We start from the raw sequence: 18010 nt of genomic DNA, 5'->3' as shown, positions 1-18010 counted from the left end.
CTCGGGCCCCGGCAGCGCCCCGGCGCCGCGCCAGCCGTGGGCACCGCGTCCGGGCCCGCGCCTTCCCCGCGCGGTGCCAGGCGCGGGTCTCGCCTCCTCCCCCGGCTGCGGGAGACCCTCCGGGAGCCACTTGTCACCCCCACCCCGTCTCCCATCCAGCTCCGTGTCTTTCCAGTCTCCTTATCCGGCCCCCCAGGGTCGGAGGGCCCTGGACGCCCATTGGCGAACTGGGCAAACTGAGAGCCTGAGACGCCCGCCCGGTAAGGGCACCGGAGGCTGGGGAGCTTCCGGCGCTTCTCTGAGGCTGGAGCTGCTAGCCCCCCCAGACAGCGTTCTGGTTTCTGCTTTCATAGTGAAGGGACCCCGAGCCCTCCTCGCTAAACTAGGGGCTTCACTGATGGACTTCGGGCGTCCGACAGCGCCCGGTCTCCCCCTGGAATAGAAGGCAAAATCTCCTGCATACGTTTTTTTTCTTGACAGAGTATTGCTGGCTTTCGCCAGAAAGGTGATCCCTCTAAGCTCAGCAGAAGGGCCCCAGACACAGCTCCTCGGTGCCCTGTCCAGGTGGGATGGAGGAACACGGAGCTGTTCTTCCGGACACATGTCTCTCCTTTCCTCCTTATTGAGAAGGGGGCGAGAGGAGGGTGGGAAGAGCAGGGTAGTGACTTGGAGGAATGCTAAAATCGTCCTCGAGGGAAAGAAAAAAACAGTTTTGGAGAAAATTGCTTAATTTTTTTCTTCACTGGAAGAAGAGCTGGCTGGGGGGTGGAGTGGGAGGGTGTTAAACTCCAGACTGGGAGTCCTTCCAGGAGCCTGCAGTTGACACAGGCTGTTACTCCCCCCAGGTGGCCGTGTGGCTGTTGGGTCCTGTGTGGTCCTGCTCATGAGGGAGCCAGGCACCTGTCCTACACTGACCTCTGGGGCAGAGCAGAAAGGCCCCTCAGGTCACCTCGGCCCAGGAGCTCTAGTAGTGGCAAGAGCCGTGACGTCATGACCAGTCGCCCCCCACGGGGGCACCAAGGCTGAAAGGGCTGAGGAGCTAAGGGAGCGGGCGGCCCCATGATACTTCAACATGTGGTGAAGGCAGCCAGCTTCTCTTGCACGTGCTGGTCCACTCTCACTGGGGCACCCTAGCGTCTGCTCCGTCCTCCCAGGTTGTGGGCACCAGGGTGGGGAGCCCCAGGGTCCTCCTGGCTTGGTTGGTCTATAGTTGATGACAGTTACTTCTCCCGTAGTGATTATGTTGGGCCTGCACAGTACTTGCAATTAAGTAAAATGTTATCCTCTGGGGAGGGGGGAGAAAAACCAAATAATTGAGTCCTCTCCGCCACTCTCAAAGAATTCTAGAAGCTTAGAGTTGGAAGGAGCTCTCTCCAGATGAGTTCCCTGTCCCCACCCCATCACTGCTGATAAATGCTCATCAATACAGTGCTTGATTGATGCCTCTTAGTGATGGGGACCTCACTTATCATTTCTGGGGTCTGCTTCCATTGAGAATCACCTCTGGTTGTAGGAAAGGCTTGTAGGAACTGAAATGCTTCTCCCTGTGGCTCCCCACTGCCACCCACAGGATAAGTCTGCTTGCTTTGTACATGCTAATCCTTCACACACATAATGGCCTCACCCCCACCCTTGGCTTCTCCAGCCCAAATGCTTGAAACTCTTTCATAATTCTCTTAGATGATACTTCCCAGTTATATCATCCTACTGGCTCAGCTCTTGAGAGTGACTCTGGTACAGTGAGGAAGTCCACAGTGTCTGGAATGCTAGAAGCTTTCTATAACTTGATCTGGGGGGTGGTTACATAGTTGTGAACAGACAAATATACCCCACCTTGAATGCAGCATCTCAGTCACCTTACAGTCAAATCTTTCTGCCTTCCTTCTTTCCTTCCTTCCTTCCTTCCTTCCTTCCTTAGGAGTGAGGCCCTTGAGCAGAGACACACAGGTAAGGAAACAAACAATAATGTACATTCTGTAATAGGAGTGCTTTGAGAGCCTGGGGGAGAGGGGCAGACTTCATGAAACAGGTGATTACTAAACTGGACCTGGAAGGGAATGTATATGAAAAAATTTTGCTTATGTGCTCTTTCTTCTCTTTCTTTGTCTTGTCTGTTTTCCAGCATCATCACATTGTCTACCTCCTCCAGGAAGCTTTCTCAGAAAAATATCTATCTAGCTCCCAAGTCCCAGCAAGCCCCCTCCACCCCTTTTGCCCTATAGTCTTTGTAATGTCAACTGTTATATTTCACCAAGTGTTAGCTTCCTGTTCCTGCCACCCTGCCTCTCCTGCGGCCAATTAAACGGTGAGTTATTAAGGACTACAACTATATTTGCCTCTATTTCTGATTCCCCATCTTTGCCTTCTTTGGGATTGGAGTGAAAACTGACCTTTTCCCATTCTGTGGCCACTGCTGAGTTTTACAAATTTGCTGGCATATTGAGTGCAGCACTTTAACAGCATCATCTTTTAGGATTTGAAATAGCTTATCTGGAATTCCATCACCTCCACTAGCTTTGTTTGCAGTGATGCTTCCTAAGGCCCACTTGACTTCGCACTCTAAGATGTATAATCATAAGGGATTTGATTTAGATCATACATGAATGGCCTAGTGGTTTTCCCTACTTTCTTCAATGTAAGTCTGAATTTGGCAATAAGGAGTTCATGATCTGAGCCACATTCAGCTCCTGATCTTGTTTTTGCTGACTGTATAGAGCTTCTCCATCTTTGACTGCAAAAAAATATAATCAATCCAATTTCGGTGTTGACCATCTGGTGATGTCCATGTGTAGAGTCGTGTCTTATGTTGTTGGAAGAGGGTGTTTGCTATGACCAGTGCATTCTCTTGGCAAAACTCTATTAGCTTTTGCCCTGCTTCATTCTGTGCTCCAAGGCCAAACTTGCCTGTTACTCCAGGTATTTCTTGACTTCCTACTTTTGCATTCCAGTTCTCTATGATGAAAAGGACATCTTTTTTGGGTGTTAGTTCTAGAAGGTCTTGTACGTCTTCATAGAACTGTTAAACTTCAGCTTCTTCGGCATTAGTGGTTGGGGCATAGACTTGGATTACTCTGATACTGAATGGTTTGCCTTAGACACAAACAGAGATCATTCTGTCGTTTTTGAGATTGCACCCAAGTGCTGCATTTCGGACTCTTTTGTTAACTATGATGGCTACTCCATTTCTTCTAAGGGGTTCTTGCCCACAGTCGTAGATATAATGGTCATCTGAGTTAAATTCGCCCATTCCAGTCCATTTTAGTTCACTGATTACTAAAATATCGATGTTCACTCTTGCCATTTCCCGTTTGACCACATCCAATTTACCTTGATGCATGGACCTAACATTCCAGGTTCCTATGCAATATTGTTCTTCATAGCATCAGACTTTACTTTCACCACCAGACACATCCACAACTGGGCGTTGTTTCCTTTTTGGCTCAGCCTCTTCATTCCTTCTGGAGCTATTTCTCTGCTTTTCTCCAGTAGTATATTAGGCACCTACTGACTTGGGGAGTTCATCTTTCAGTGTCATATCTTTCTGCCTTTTCATCCTGTCCATGGGGTTCTCAAGGCAAGAAAGCTGAAGTGGTTTGCCATTCCCTTCTCCAGTGGATCATGTTTTGTCAGAACTCTCCACCACTACCCATCTGTCTTGGGTGGCCCTACATGGCATCGTTCATAGTTTGATTGGGTTAGGTGAGGCTGTGGTCCATGTGATCAGATTGGTTAGTTTCCTTTGACTGTAGTTGCCCTCTGATGGATGAGGATAAGAGGCTTGTGGACCCTTCCTGATGGGAGGGACTGGCTGCAGGGAAAACTGGGTCTTGCTCTGGTGGGCAAGGACATGCTCAGTAAATCTTTAATCCAGTTTTCTGCTGATGGGTGGGGCTGTGTTCCCTCCCTGTAGTTTGGTCTGAGGCCAAACTTCGGTGGAGGTAATGGCAATAATGGTGACCTCCTTCCAAAGGATTTATGCCAGCACGCTGAGCCTCCCAGGACTGCTGTAACCAGTGCTCTGACCCCACGGAAGGCCACGGTCAACCCACATCTCCATCAGAGACTCCTGGACACTCACAGGTAAGTCTGGCTCAGTCTCTTGTGGGGTCACTGATCCCCAGAGATCAAATTTCCAACATCCATTGGACCATAGAAAAGCAAGAGAATTCCAGAAAAACATCTACTTCTGCTTCGTTGATTACACTAAAGTCTTTGACTATGTGGATCACAACAAACTGTGGAAAATTCTTAAAGAGATAGGAATACCAAACCACCTTACCTGCCTCCTGCAAAACCTGTATGTAGGTCAAGAAGCAACAGTTAGAATCAGACATGGAACAATGGACTGGTTCAAAATTAGGAAAGGAGTACATCAAGGCTGTATATTGTTACCCTGCCTCAGTTCAGTTCAGTTGCTCAGTCATGTCCGACTCTGCAACCCCATGGACTGCAGCACGCCAGGCTTCCCAGTATATCACCAACTCCCAGAGCTTACTCAAACCATCTCATCCTCTGTCATCCCCTTCTCCTCCTGCCTTCAATCTTTCCCAGCATCAGGATCTTCTCAAATGAGTCAGTTCTTCAAATCAGGTGACCAACGTGTTAGAATTTCAGTTTCAGCATCGGTCCTTCCAAAGAATATTCAGGAATGATTTCCTTTAGGGTTGACTGATTGGATCTCCTTGCAGTCCAAGGGACTCTCAAGAGTCTTCTCTAACACCACAGTTCAAAAACATCAATTCTTTGGCACTCAGCTTTCTTCATGGTTCAACTCTCATATCCATACATGACTACTGGAAAAACCATAGCTTTGACTAGACACACCTTTGTTAGTCACCCTGCTTATTTAACTTATATACAGAGTACATCATTCAAAATGCCAAGCTGGATGAAGCACAAGCTGGAATCAAGATTGCTGGGAGAAATATCAGTAACCTCAGATATGCAGGTGACACCACCCTTATGGCAGAAAGTGAAGAAGAACTAAAGAGCCTCTTGATGAAAATGAAAGAGGAGAGTGAAAAATCTGGCTTAAAACTCAACATTCAGAAAACTGAGATCATGGCATCTGGTCCCATCACTGCATGGTAAATAGATAGGGAAACAATGGAAACAGTAGCAGACTTTATTTTTCTTGGGCTCCAAAATCGCTGCAGATGGTGACTGCAACCATGAAATTAAAAGACTCTTGCTCCTTGGAAGAAAAGCTATGGTCAACCTAGACAACATATTAAAAAGCAGAGACATTACTTTGCCAACAAAGTTCCGTCTAGTCAAATCTTCGGCTCTTTTCCAGTGGTCATGTATGGATATGAGAGTTGGTCCTTGAAGAAGGCAGAGTGCTGAAGAACTGATGCTTTTGAACTGTGATGTTGGAGAAGACTGTTGGACTGCAAGGAGATCAAACCAGTCAGTCCTGAAGGAAATCAAGAAGACTCCTGAGAGTCTCTTGGACTGTAAGGAGATCAAACCAGTCAATCCTAAAAGAAATCAACCCTGAATATTCATTGGAAGGACTGATGCTGACCTGATGCGAAGAGCTGGCTCGTTAGAAAAGATCCTGATGCTGGGAGAGATTGAAGGCAGGAGGAGAAGAGGGCAACAGAGGATGAGATGGTTGTATGGCATCACCAACACAATGGACATGAGTTTGAACAAGCTCTGGGAGATGGTGAAGGACAGGGAAGCCTGGCGTGCTATATCCCGTGGGGTCGCAGAGTAGGACAAGACAGTGATTGAACAATAGCACCCTTGCCTTATGCCTCACAGAACACCTTGCAGATAACAAGCCCTGGATACATAGCTGTGAATTGAATTATTTACATAACACCTTTTTGATTATTTTTTAATTTTCATTTACATATCTTATTTCCTAGTAATACCAAATTTCCCAAGGGCAGAGTCTGTCTTTTGTGCTGTGGATTCAAATGTCTTGCCCTATTTAGTTACCCTGTGGTCATTCTTAAATTTGAAAGAGAACCTTGGATAGTCCCAGAGCCATTCTCTGATTTACCTCCTTGTAAATTGGAAAGAAATTACCCCTGTTTCTCACAAGCTTTGGAAAGCAGTTTGAGACCTCCAAATTCGAAGTGACCTGGCAGAAAGAGTGAAGAGTTCTCAGATTCTTGCTTGAAATCTGCTCTTTCGGTTCAAGCGTCACCCTCTCCAGGAAGCTTTCTCTGACTTTGCTAGGGTCCCTCCTTGGGGCTCCCAACAGAAACCATTGATAATGACCTATTTACTGCTGCTGTTCAAGGCAAGGGTCATGGGGCTTGTACTTCACTGGGTGTGGGGATTGACTCCTGGTGAGAAGTGTTTGCACTGCACTGATTCCTGGTTGCACTTGGAAGTTTACGAGCAATAAGTTGATGGCTTGTCTTGGACTATGGATGGGTGATCTAAATCCTGAGAATACTCAAAGTGAAAGCACACAAGATAACATAACCCAGTGTGGAGTGAGAGCTGGACACCCTCACCATGATTCTTCTACATGCCTCATAGCTCCCGGATTCCTTAGTGGGTAAACCTGCGGTGTACATTCTGTTTTTGTTAGCACTGAAAACCTTAAATATTACAAAATGAACAAAGAGAAAAGGCCTGATTATAGCAACCTAGAGGGGGAATTCCTGGGACTTGGGCTTAATTTCATGCTTGGCAGAATCCTCTACATGACCACGGAGCAGCCCTCGGTCCCCAGGTCTCTCTGTTCTCTGCTTCTCGTAAGGCTAGGCAGGAGCAACAGAGTTAAGTCTCCGTTCAAGATCATCAAGCATATCCTGCAGCTCCTCTGGCGTTTCCAGGGCATGAGGCTGGCCCTCCCCCACATCTGGATTCTGTATACTTGTCCACATCCTCATCTGGCTGGCCAGACTGTGGAAAGTGGATTGGCAGGCTCTGTCTGGGATTGGCATAGAGCGGTTGGCAAATAGCTTGGTGCCAAGGACTGCTCCCAGATGACCCAGCCACCCTACCACACATGTAGCAAAGATGGGAGTGTGTACAAACAGCCTTCTTTACCAAGTATCCAGGTGAACTGATTTTTCATCTTCATGGACAGTGAAGAAGGTGGTTGCTGCAAGGTGCCAAGAGGGATAGGAGGGATAGGAACAGGCGAAATGGCCCAGAAGCATCTTAAAAATTAGACCAGTGGCCACACATATCCTGGAGAGAATGTTGCATAGAACCTGACATTTAGTCGGTGTCTGAAAGTGTTAGTTGAAGCTAATCTAACTTTGGAAGTTGAAAAGACTCTGATATTATCTAGTGCAACCTCCCACTCAGAAACAGAATTTTATTTACAGCATCCCTGAAGGTGGCCACAGCTTCAGTGTGCTCAGCCTTGATGTCAGAAGAATCTAGTCTAAGCTATAAGACCTGTGAAAAAGTGAGCCTCAGTTATTTTCCTCTCTAAAATTGGAGGAATAATTCTTCCCTTACTGAGAGAAAATGTAGACAGTGTATAACACAGGCGCTAGTACACTAAGTTCTCATTAAATGATAATTGTAATTATTATTATTATTATCAACACCAATTCAAACTGATCTCCTAATCTTGTATGCTAAAACAGTGGCTAATGAGACCAAGTCTGCCTAAAATTGAGTCCCCATTCTGAGTCCCCTCTGTCCAAAAGTATTCCCCATCTTATCCCTTCTGACCTCAATCCTGTGCTAACTAAGCACTAATCACCCAGAGTTAGAGGACTAAAATTGCTGTCGACGATAGCATTGTTAATGTACAGACTAAGGTTGTTTCTCCAGCAAGATGAGCTATCAGAGCCCTGGGTCATGGGCCACCAGACCAGAGACTCGTTCAACCTTAGGCATCCTGACCCCTAAAACTATGAACTATGATTAAGAAATGTCATAAGATGATGATTAATCTTTCCCTTCCCCTTTAACAACCCCTAACTTAGAGACTCCCCTGGTGGTCCAGTGGTTAAGACACCATGTTCTCAGTGGAGGGGCCTGAGTTTGATCATCGGTCAGGATCTCACACCCACAACCAAAGACCCTGTGTGCCACAGAGAATGTCGAAGACCCCACGTGCTGCACCTAAGACCCGGTGCAGCCAAATCAATAAATATATTTTTTCAAAATTAAAAAAACAAAACAAAGCTCTAACTCAAAAGACCCAGTGGGAGTGGATCTGAGGCTTGTCTCCCACTCCCTTGTTTGATGCCCTGCAGTAAACTCTTACTTTGCTGCAAATGTTTGCTTTCAGAGTTTGCCTTTCTGAATGGCGGGCACATGAGCCCTTTGGCTAGGCTGTAATTTGGCTGCCATAAAGGGACCTCCCAGGCTCCTCTGAAGTTAGTGCCCGTGGTCTGCAGCCCTCTGCCAGTGTGGAGCTTCCCTTAGCACATCCAGCAGCTGAGGCGCTTTTGGCCAAGAAATCCAATCAGGGAAGTCCCTTTTTGATCAAGCATCAGCAACACTAGACAATATTCCAGGCTTGCAATGAAGGAATGGTTTTTGGATTGGAGACCTCTGTGGTAAAGAACCAGCACAATGGTATGGGCTGAAAACTTTTACATTTGTAAGTTAATGCCCTCCTAGGTCTATTGCTGGGTATCAAAGGATGAATTGGGTTTGATAAAAGTATGAGCCTGGGACTTCTCTGGTGGCACAGTGGATAAAGAATCCTCCTGCCAGTGCAGGGGACATGGGTTCAATCCCTGGTCTGGGACGATTCCACATGCTGTGGAGCAACGAAGCCTGTGTGTCACAGCTACGAAGTGGGCCCTCTTGAGCCCATGTGCTGCAAGTACTGGAGCCTGTGCTCCGCAACAAGAGGAGCCACCTCAATGAGAAGCCGGCACACCGCAGCGAAGCGTGCCCCCCTGCCACAGCGAAGCGTGCCCCCCTGCCACAGCAAAGAAAGCCCACGCACAACACAGAGACCCCGTGCAGCCAAAATAAAAATAAATACCTTGAAAAAAAATTATGTGCCTGGAGTAACTGGCAAATTTGGCCTTGGAACACGGAATGAAGCAGGGCAAAGGCTAATAGAGTTTTGTCAAGAGAATGCACTGGTCATAGCAAACACCCTCTTCCAACAACACAAGAGAAGACTCTACACATGGACATCACCAGATGGTCAACACCGAAATCAGATTGATTATATTCTTTGCAACCAAAGATGGAGAAGCTGTATACAGTTAGCAAAAACAAGACCAGGAGCTGACTGTGGCTCAGATCATGAACTCCTTATTGCGAAGTTCAGACTTAAATTGAAGAAAGTAGGGAAAACCACTAGACCATTCAGATATGACCTCAATCAAATCCCTTATGATTATGCAGTGGAAGTGAGAAATAGATTTAAGGGACTAGATCTGATTGATAGAGTGCCTGATGAACTCTGGACGGAGGTTCGTGACATTGTACAGGAGACAGGGACCAAGACCATCCCCATGGAAAAGAAATGCAAAAGAGGGAAATGGCTGTCTGAGGAGGCCTTACAAATAGCTGTAAAAAGAAGAGAGGCGAAAAGCAAAGGAGAAAAGGAAAGATATAAGCATCTGAATGCAGGGTTCCAAAGAATAGCAAGGAGAGATAAGAAAGCCTTCCTCAGTGATCAATGCAAAGAAATAGAGGAAAACAACAGAATAGGAAAAACAAGAGACCTCTTCAAGAAAATTAGAGATTCCAAGGGAACTTTTCATGCAAAGATGGGCTCGATAAAGGACAGAAATGGTATGGACCTAACAGAAGCAGAAGATATTAAGAAGAGGTGGCAGGAATACACAGAAGAACTGTACAGAAAAGATCTTCACGACCAAGATAGTCACAATAACGTGATCACTGACCTAGAGCCAGACATCTTGGAATGTGAAGTCAAGTGGGCCTTAGAAAGCATCACTAGGAACAAAGCTAGTGGAGGTGATGGAATTCCAGTTGAGCTATTTCAAGTCTTGAAAGATGATGCTGTGAAAGTGCTGCACTCAATATGCCAGCAGATTTGGAAAACTCAGCAGTGGCCACAGGACTGGAAGAGGTCAGTCTTCATTCCAGTCCCAAAGAAAGGGAATGCCAAAGAATGCTCAAACTACCGCACAATTGCACTCATCTCACACGCTAGTAAAGTCATGCTCAAAATTCTCCAAGCCAGGCTTCAGCAGTATGTAAACCGTGAACTCCCAGATGTTCAAGCAGGTTTTAGAAAAGGCAGAGGCACCAGAGATCAAATTGCCAACATCCGCTGGATCATGGAGAAAGCAAGAGAGTTTCAGAAAAATATCTATTTCTGCTTCATTGACTATGCCAAAGCCTTTGACTGTGTGGATCACAATAAACTGTGGAACATTCTGAAAGAGATGGGAATCCCAGACCACCTGACCTGCCTCTTGAGAAACCTGTATGCAGGTCAGGAAGCAACAGTTAGAACCAGTCATGGAACAACAGACTGGTTCCAAATAGGAAAAGGTGTACGTCAAGGTTGTATATTGTCACCTTGCTTATTTAACTTATATGCAGAGTACATCATGAGGAACGCTGGGCTGGAAGAAGCACAAGCTGAAATCAAGATTGCTGGGAGAAATATCAATAACCTCAGATATGCAGATGACACTACCCTTATGGCAGAAAGTGAAGAGAAACTCAAAAGCCTCTTGATGAAAGTGAAAGAGGAGAGTGAAAAGGTTGGCTTGAAGCTCAACATTCAGAAAACAAAGATCATGGCATCTGGTCCCATCACTTCATGGGAAATAGATGGAAAAACAGTGGAAACAGTGTCAGACTTTGTTTTTTTGGGCTCCAAAATCACTGCAGATGCTGATTGCAGCCATGAAATTAAAAGACGCTTGCTCCTTGGAAGGAAAGTTATGACCAACCTTGATAGTATATTAAAAAGCAGAGACATTACTTTGCCGACCAAGGTCCGTCTAGTCAAGGCAATGGTTTTTCCCGTGGTCATGTATGGATGTGAGAGTTGGACTGTGAAGAAAGCTGATCGCCGAAGAATCGATGCTTTTGAACTATGGTGTTGGAGAAGACTCTTGAGAGTCCCTTATACTGCAAGGAGATCCAACCAGTCCATTCTAAAGGAGATCAATCCTGGATGTTCATTGGAGGGACTGATGCTAAAGCTGAAACTGCAATACTTTGGCCACCTCATGAGACGAGTTGACTCACTGGAAAAGACTCTGATGCTGGGAAAGGTTGGGGGCGGGAGGAGAAGGGGACGACGGAGAATGAGATGGCTGGATGGTATCACCGATTCTGTGGACATGAGTTTGAGTGAACTCCGGGAGTTGGTGATGGACAGGGAGGCCTGGCGTGCTGTGATTCATGGGGTCGCGGAGAGTCGGACACGACTGAGCGACTGAACTGAACTGAACTGAACTGAACTGAAGGTTTCTTTTGGAACTGGCTTGGCTTTTGTCTTATGTGTGTGTGTGTGTGTGTATTTGGCAGACATGGGAAACAAAAGTTCAGTTTCTAAACATAGCCTTTTAGGATACTGCAGAATCAGACCACCTTTACTTATGGTTCCCCCAAACTGGGTTGCTGACATAATAAAACATCTTTTCAGTGTTCCAACTCTAAGGGAACAAGCACTTCTAGGAGGAACTTGCTTTTTTCTGCCTATGCCTTCTCTACATGTAAATGTTCTACCAGGGCTCTCAAGAAATTTTATCTTACTCTTATCTAGACCATCTCCAACTCCTGAGACTGAGAGGGGAAAGGGGAAAAGAGACCCTTTTAAACTTAACTTATTCCAACTGTTATTTATAAACAGGTGAGTTTTGTATTATACCTGATTCTTGACTAAGTTTTAAAATGAAGCCATGAGATCTCTGTTTGTGTCTGTCTATAAGTCTGTGTGTGCATCACAAATATATGTCTTTACATTTTGATAGTATTATCAAAGTTAATTTGTAAGTAAACTATTTCATTGGCTTAAAGGAAATTAAGCACTTATTTAAATTCTCAGAAACACAAAAGAAACTAACCTGAATTAAAGTTCACATGATTTGTGAAATATTCAGTATTGATCCCTGATATTAAAGTTAGTTTAAGCTTGTTGGCTTAACTAATATAGACGTGTCTTTATATATATATATATTTATTTTATTTATTTAGCTGAGCTGGGTCTTAGTTCTCGCATGTGGGATCTAGTTCCCTGACCAGGAATTGAGCCCAGGCCTCCTGCATTGGAAGCATGGACTCTTAGCCACTGGACCAACAGGGAAGTCCCTAGACATGTCTTAAGAATCATCAACATTAAATATAATCCTTTTATTGTACCTAGGTTTACTGAAAGTCAAATAAGATCTCATTTCTTCCTTTCTGCTTTCTCTTTATTTAATTAAGGTATTGTTGATTTACAATACAATGCAAGTTTCAGATGTACAATGTGTGCAATTTTAAGGTTATATTCCATTTATAATTTATTATAAATACTCTCCCTGTGCAGTACAATATACCCGTATAGCTTATTTATTTTGTAGCTTGGACCTCTTAATCCCCTGCCTATATATTGCTCCTCCTCCCACCCCCTCCCCACTGGTAACCACGAGTTTGTTGTCTATATCTGTGAGGGATCTCATTATTTCTGTTACAAAAATTTGTCATTAAGAAAAGTAACATGACATAATGAAATTTTATAAGCAAATTAAACGTAAATGAAATGAGAGTTTTTAGGTAAACTCTTTAGAAATAATTGTTTTAGGAATGTCTACTTAAAAGCAGTTTCTCCAGATTTTTAGTAATGTGAAATTTTAGAGTTCTACTAAATTAAGTGAAGGAAGTTTATTAAATATCTAGGTCATTCCCAAATAAAATAAGATACTGGAATATTAATAACTGAATGTAGACTTCTTTTTACAGAAAAGCGAAAGATTTTAGGACTATTAATAAATATTTTGGTGCCATACTGAGACATTTTCTATAAGAAGGGATGTGTTTTTTGAAACCAGGAATAATATTTATAAGTTTGCAGTCTACACAGTGATCATGTGAAAGGCAAAAGGTTTATATGACCTGGAGAGAAACTGAATATGGGTAGAATACTAACATAAAAGACAAAACTGCTTACTTCTAAGTTTTTGCTAGAAACTAGGTTTTTAAAGGTTAAGAATTAGATATAATATCTGTAATTAAAACTACTAAAAAGTAATAAGGAAAATATTTTTGTATGCAAGGAAAAAGGAGGTATAAGGAATGGAAATGCTTTTTGTTAAGAGAAAAGAAAGTGATTTTGTCCTAAAGCTGATCATTTCTAAATGCAAAAGAAAATAAGGGACAAATTAATATGAATATAGAAAGTATACAAGGTTTATAAGAAAAAAAGAATCATTGGAAGGGAATTCTATGTATGGTCAGGACTGACTAAGATTAGAATACATTTAATTGGATAAATGAATTTTAATATTAAAGATAAGATGGTGCACAACTAGAACTGGTTTCCTCTTTATTAAGAAGACAAAATTTTCTTGGAAAATTGAGGTGCTTTTGATAACAGATTGTAAATTTCTTTACATTTTAAATGATCTGTTATGACTTTCTGTATTTGCCTTTGAATTATTTTGCTGTCACATTGGTTAAGTAAGTAAGTACAGTTTCACAGTAAACCATGATTCTATTCTTTAAAGTGTTTTTTTTTTCCAGTTATATATATGAAAGTGAAAGTGACAGTCACTCAGTCGAGTCCGACTCTGCGACCCCATGCACTGTAGTCCATCATGTTCCTCTGTCCATGGGATTTCCCAGGCAAGAATACTGGAGTGGGTTGCCATTAGCTTCTTCAGGGGATCTTCCCGATCGAACCCGGCTCTCCTGCACTTCAGACAGATTCTTGACTATCTGAGCCACCAGGGACTTTTAGTTATATATGTATATATATATACATATATATTAGTTATATATTTATTTATTTTTAATTAAAGGATAATTGCTTTACAATATTGTGTTAGTTTCTGTCATTAATTCAGTTCAGTCACGCAGTCGTGTCCGACTCTTTGTGACCCCATGGACTGCAGCATGCCAGGCTTCCCTGTCCATCACCAACTCCCAGAGTCCACCCAAACTCATGTCCATTGAGTCGGTGATGCCATCCAGCCATCTCATCCTCTGTCGTCCCCTTCTCCTCCACCTTCAGTCTTTCCCAGCATCAGGGTCTTTTGCAAATGAGTCAGTTCTTTGCATCAGGTGGCCAAAGCCTTGGAGTTTCAGCTTCAACATCAGTCCTTCCAGTGAACACTCAGGACTGATCTCCTTTAGGATGAACTGGTTGGATCTCCTTTTAGTCCAAGGGATGCCCAAGAGTCTTCTCCAACACCACAGTTAAAAAGCATCTATTCTTCGGCGCTCAGCTTTCTTTATAGTCCAATTCACACATCCATACATGACCACTGGAAAAACCATAGCTTTGACTAGATGGACCTTTGTTGACAAAGTAATGTCTTTGCTTTTTAATATACTATCTAGGTTGGTCATAACTTTTCTTCCAAGGAGTAAGTGTCTTTTAATTTCATGGTTTCAGTCACCAACTGCATGATTTTGGAGCCCCAAAAAATAAAGTCTGACACTGTTTCCACTGTTTCCCCATTTATTTGCCATGAAGTGATGGGACCAGATGCCATGATCTTAGTTTTCTGAATGCTGAGTTTTAAGCCAACTTTTTCATGCTCCTCTTTCACTTTCATCAAGAGTCTCTTTTGTTCTTCTTTGCTTTCTGCCATAAGGGTGGTGTCATGTGCATATCTGAGGTTATTGATATTTCTCCTGGCAATCTTGACTCCAGCTTGTGTTTCTTCCAGCCCAGCGTTCCTCATGACGTACTCTGCATATAAGTTAAATAAGCAGGGTGACAATATACAGCCTTGATGTACTCTTTTCCCTATTTGGAACCAGTCTGTTGTTCCGTGTCCAGTTCTAACTGTTGCTTCCTGACCTGCATACAGGTTTCTCAAGAGGCAGGTCAGGTGTTCTGGTACTTCCCTCTCTTTAAGAATGTTCCAGAGTTTGTGGTCCACACAGTCAAAGGCTTTGGCATAGTCAATGAAGCAGAAATAGATGTTTTTCTGGAACTCTCTTGCTTTTTTGATGATCCAACGGATGCTGGCAATTTTATCTGTGGTTCCTCTGCCTTATCTAAATCCAACTTGAACATCTGGAAATTCACAGTTCACATACTGTTGAAGCCTGGCTTGGAGAATTTTGAGCATTACTTTACTAGCGTGTGAGATGAGTGCAATTGTATGGTAGTTAGAGCATTCTTTGGCATTGCCTTTCTTTGGGATTGGAATGAAAACTGACCTTTTCCAGTCCTGTGGCCACTGCTGAGTTTTTCAAGTTTGCCAGCATATTGCGTGCAACACTTTCACAGCATCATCTTTTAGGATCTGAAATAGCTCAACTGGAATTCCATCACCGCCACTAGCTTTGTTCATAGTGATGCTTCCTAAGGCCCACTTGACTTCACATTCCAGGATGTCTGGCTCTAGGTGAGTGATCACACCATCGTGATTATGTGGGTTGTGAAGCTCTTTTTTGTACAGTTCTTCTGTGTATTCTTGCCACCTCTTCTTAATATCTTCTGCTTCTGTTAGGTCCATACCACTTCTGTCCTTTATTGTGCCTATCTTTGCATAAAATGGTCCCTTGGTGTCTCTAATTTTCTTGAAGAATTCTCTAGACTTTCCCATTCTATTGTTTTCCTCTTTTTCTTTGCACTGATCGCTGAGGAAGGCTTTCTTTTCTCTCCTTGCTGTTCTTTGGAACTCGGCATTCAGATGCTTATATCTTTCCTTTTCTCCTGTGCCTTTCACTTCTCTTCTATTCACAACTATTTGTAAGCCCTCCTCAGACAATCATTTTGCTTCCTTGGGGATAGTCTTGATCCCCGCCTCCTGTAAAATGTCATGAACTTCCGTCCATAGTTCTTCAGGCACTCTGTCTACCAGATCTAATCCATTAAATCTATTTGTCACTTCTACTGTATAATCATAAGGGATTTGATTTAGGTCATACTTGAATGGCCTAGTGCTTTTCCCTACTTTCTTCAATTTAAGTCCGAATTTGCAAAAAGGATGTCATGGTCTGTGCCATAGTTATCTCCTGGTCTTGTCTTTGCTGACTGTACAGAGCTTCTCCATCTTTGGCAGCAAAGAATGTAATCAGTCTGATTTCAGTATTGACCATCTGGTGATGTCCATGTGTAGAGTCTTCTCTTGTATTGTTGGAAGAGGATGTTTGCTATGACCAGTGCGTTCCCTTGGCAAAACTCTATTAGCCTTTGCCCTGCTTCATTCTGTACTCCAAGGCCAAACTTGCCTGTTACTCCAGGTATTTCTTGACTTCCTACTTTTGCATTCCAGTCCCCTATGATGAAAAGGACATCTTTTTTTGGTATTAGTTCTAGAAGGTCTTGTAGGTCTTCATAGAACTGTTCGACTTCAGCTTATTCAGCATTACTGGTGGGGGCATAGACTTGGATTACTGTCACATTGAAGGGTTTGCCTTGGAAATGAACAGATAACATTCTGTCGTTTTTGAGATTGCACCCAAGTACTGCATTTCAGACTCTTTTGTTTACCATGATGGCTACTCCATTTCTTCTAAGCATCAGTCCTTTCAATGAATATTCAAGACTGATTTTCTTTAGGTTGTCAGCATGAATCTATACCTATATATTAATTATATTTATTTATTTATTTAATTGAAGGATAATTGCTTTACAATATTGTGTTAGTTTCTGTCATATGTCAGCATGAATCAGCCTTTGGTATACATTGTTCCCTCTCTCATGAACCTCCCTCCCACCTCCCGCTCCATCCCACCCCTCTGTGTTGTCGCAGAGCCCCACTTTAAGTTCCGTGAGTCATACAGCAAATTCCCACTGGCTGTCTATTTTACATATTGTGGTGATATGTTTCCATGCTAGGTTCTCCATTCATTCCACTCTCTCCCCAACACCCTACCATATCCACAAGTCTCTTCTCTATGTCTGCATCTCCATCATTGCCCTGCAAATAGGTTCATCAGTACCATCTTTCTAGAGTCCATATATATGTGTTAATAAATTCTCCAGGTCAGGATACTGGAGTGGGTAGCTGTTCCCTTCTCCAGGGGATCTTCCCAACCCAGGGATCAAACCCAAGACTCCCACATCGCAGGTAGATTCCTTACCAGCTGAGCCACCAGGGAAGCCCATATATGTTAATATTTGTTTTCCTTTTTCTGACTTTCTTCACTCTGTATACTAGGCTCTAAATTCATCCACCTCATTAGAACTGACTCAAATGCATTCCTTTTTATGGCTGAGTCTGATGCTAAAGCTAAAACTCCAATACTTTGGCCACCTCATGCAAAGAGTTGACTCACTGGAAAAGACTCTGATGCTGGGAGGGATTGGGGGTGGGAGGAGAAGGGGACGACAGAGAATGAGATGGCTGGATGGCATCACTGACTCGATGGACATGAGTTTGAGTGAACTCCGGGAGTTGGTGATGGACAGGGAGGCCTGGCGTGCTGTGATTCATGGGGTCGCAAAGAGTCGGACACGACTGAGCGACTGAACTGAACTGAACTGAATATTCTATTGTATATATGTACCACAGCTTCTTTATCCAGTCATCTGTCAATGGACATCTAGGTTACTTCCATGTCTTAGCTATTGTGAATCTTGCTGCAAGGAGCATTGGGATACATGTGTCTTTTTCAATTATGGTTTTCTTAGGGTATATGCCCAGTAGTGGGATTGTTGGATCATACAGTAGTTTTATTTCTAGTTTTTTAATGACTCTCCATACTGTTCTCTATAGCAGCTGTATCAATTTAAATTCCCACCAACAATGCACGATGGTTGCATTTTCTTCACACCCTCTCTACTTTTCTTCTTTGTAGGTTTTTGATGATGGCCATTCTGACCAGTGTGAGGTGATATCTCGTAGTTTTGATTTGCATTTCTCTAATAATGAGCGATGTTGAGCATCTTTTCGTGTTGTTGTTGGTCAGTTGCTCAATTGTGTCTGACTCTTTGTGACCCCGTGGACTACAGCATTCCAGG

Source organism: Moschus berezovskii, chromosome 17, assembly GCF_049115385.1.
Source record: "Moschus berezovskii isolate FMDL1 chromosome 17, NW_MosBer_1.0, whole genome shotgun sequence".
NCBI lineage: Eukaryota > Metazoa > Chordata > Mammalia > Artiodactyla > Moschidae > Moschus > Moschus berezovskii.
The sequence above is the reverse complement of the archived record's forward strand: the minus strand, read 5'-3'. Positions refer to the sequence as shown.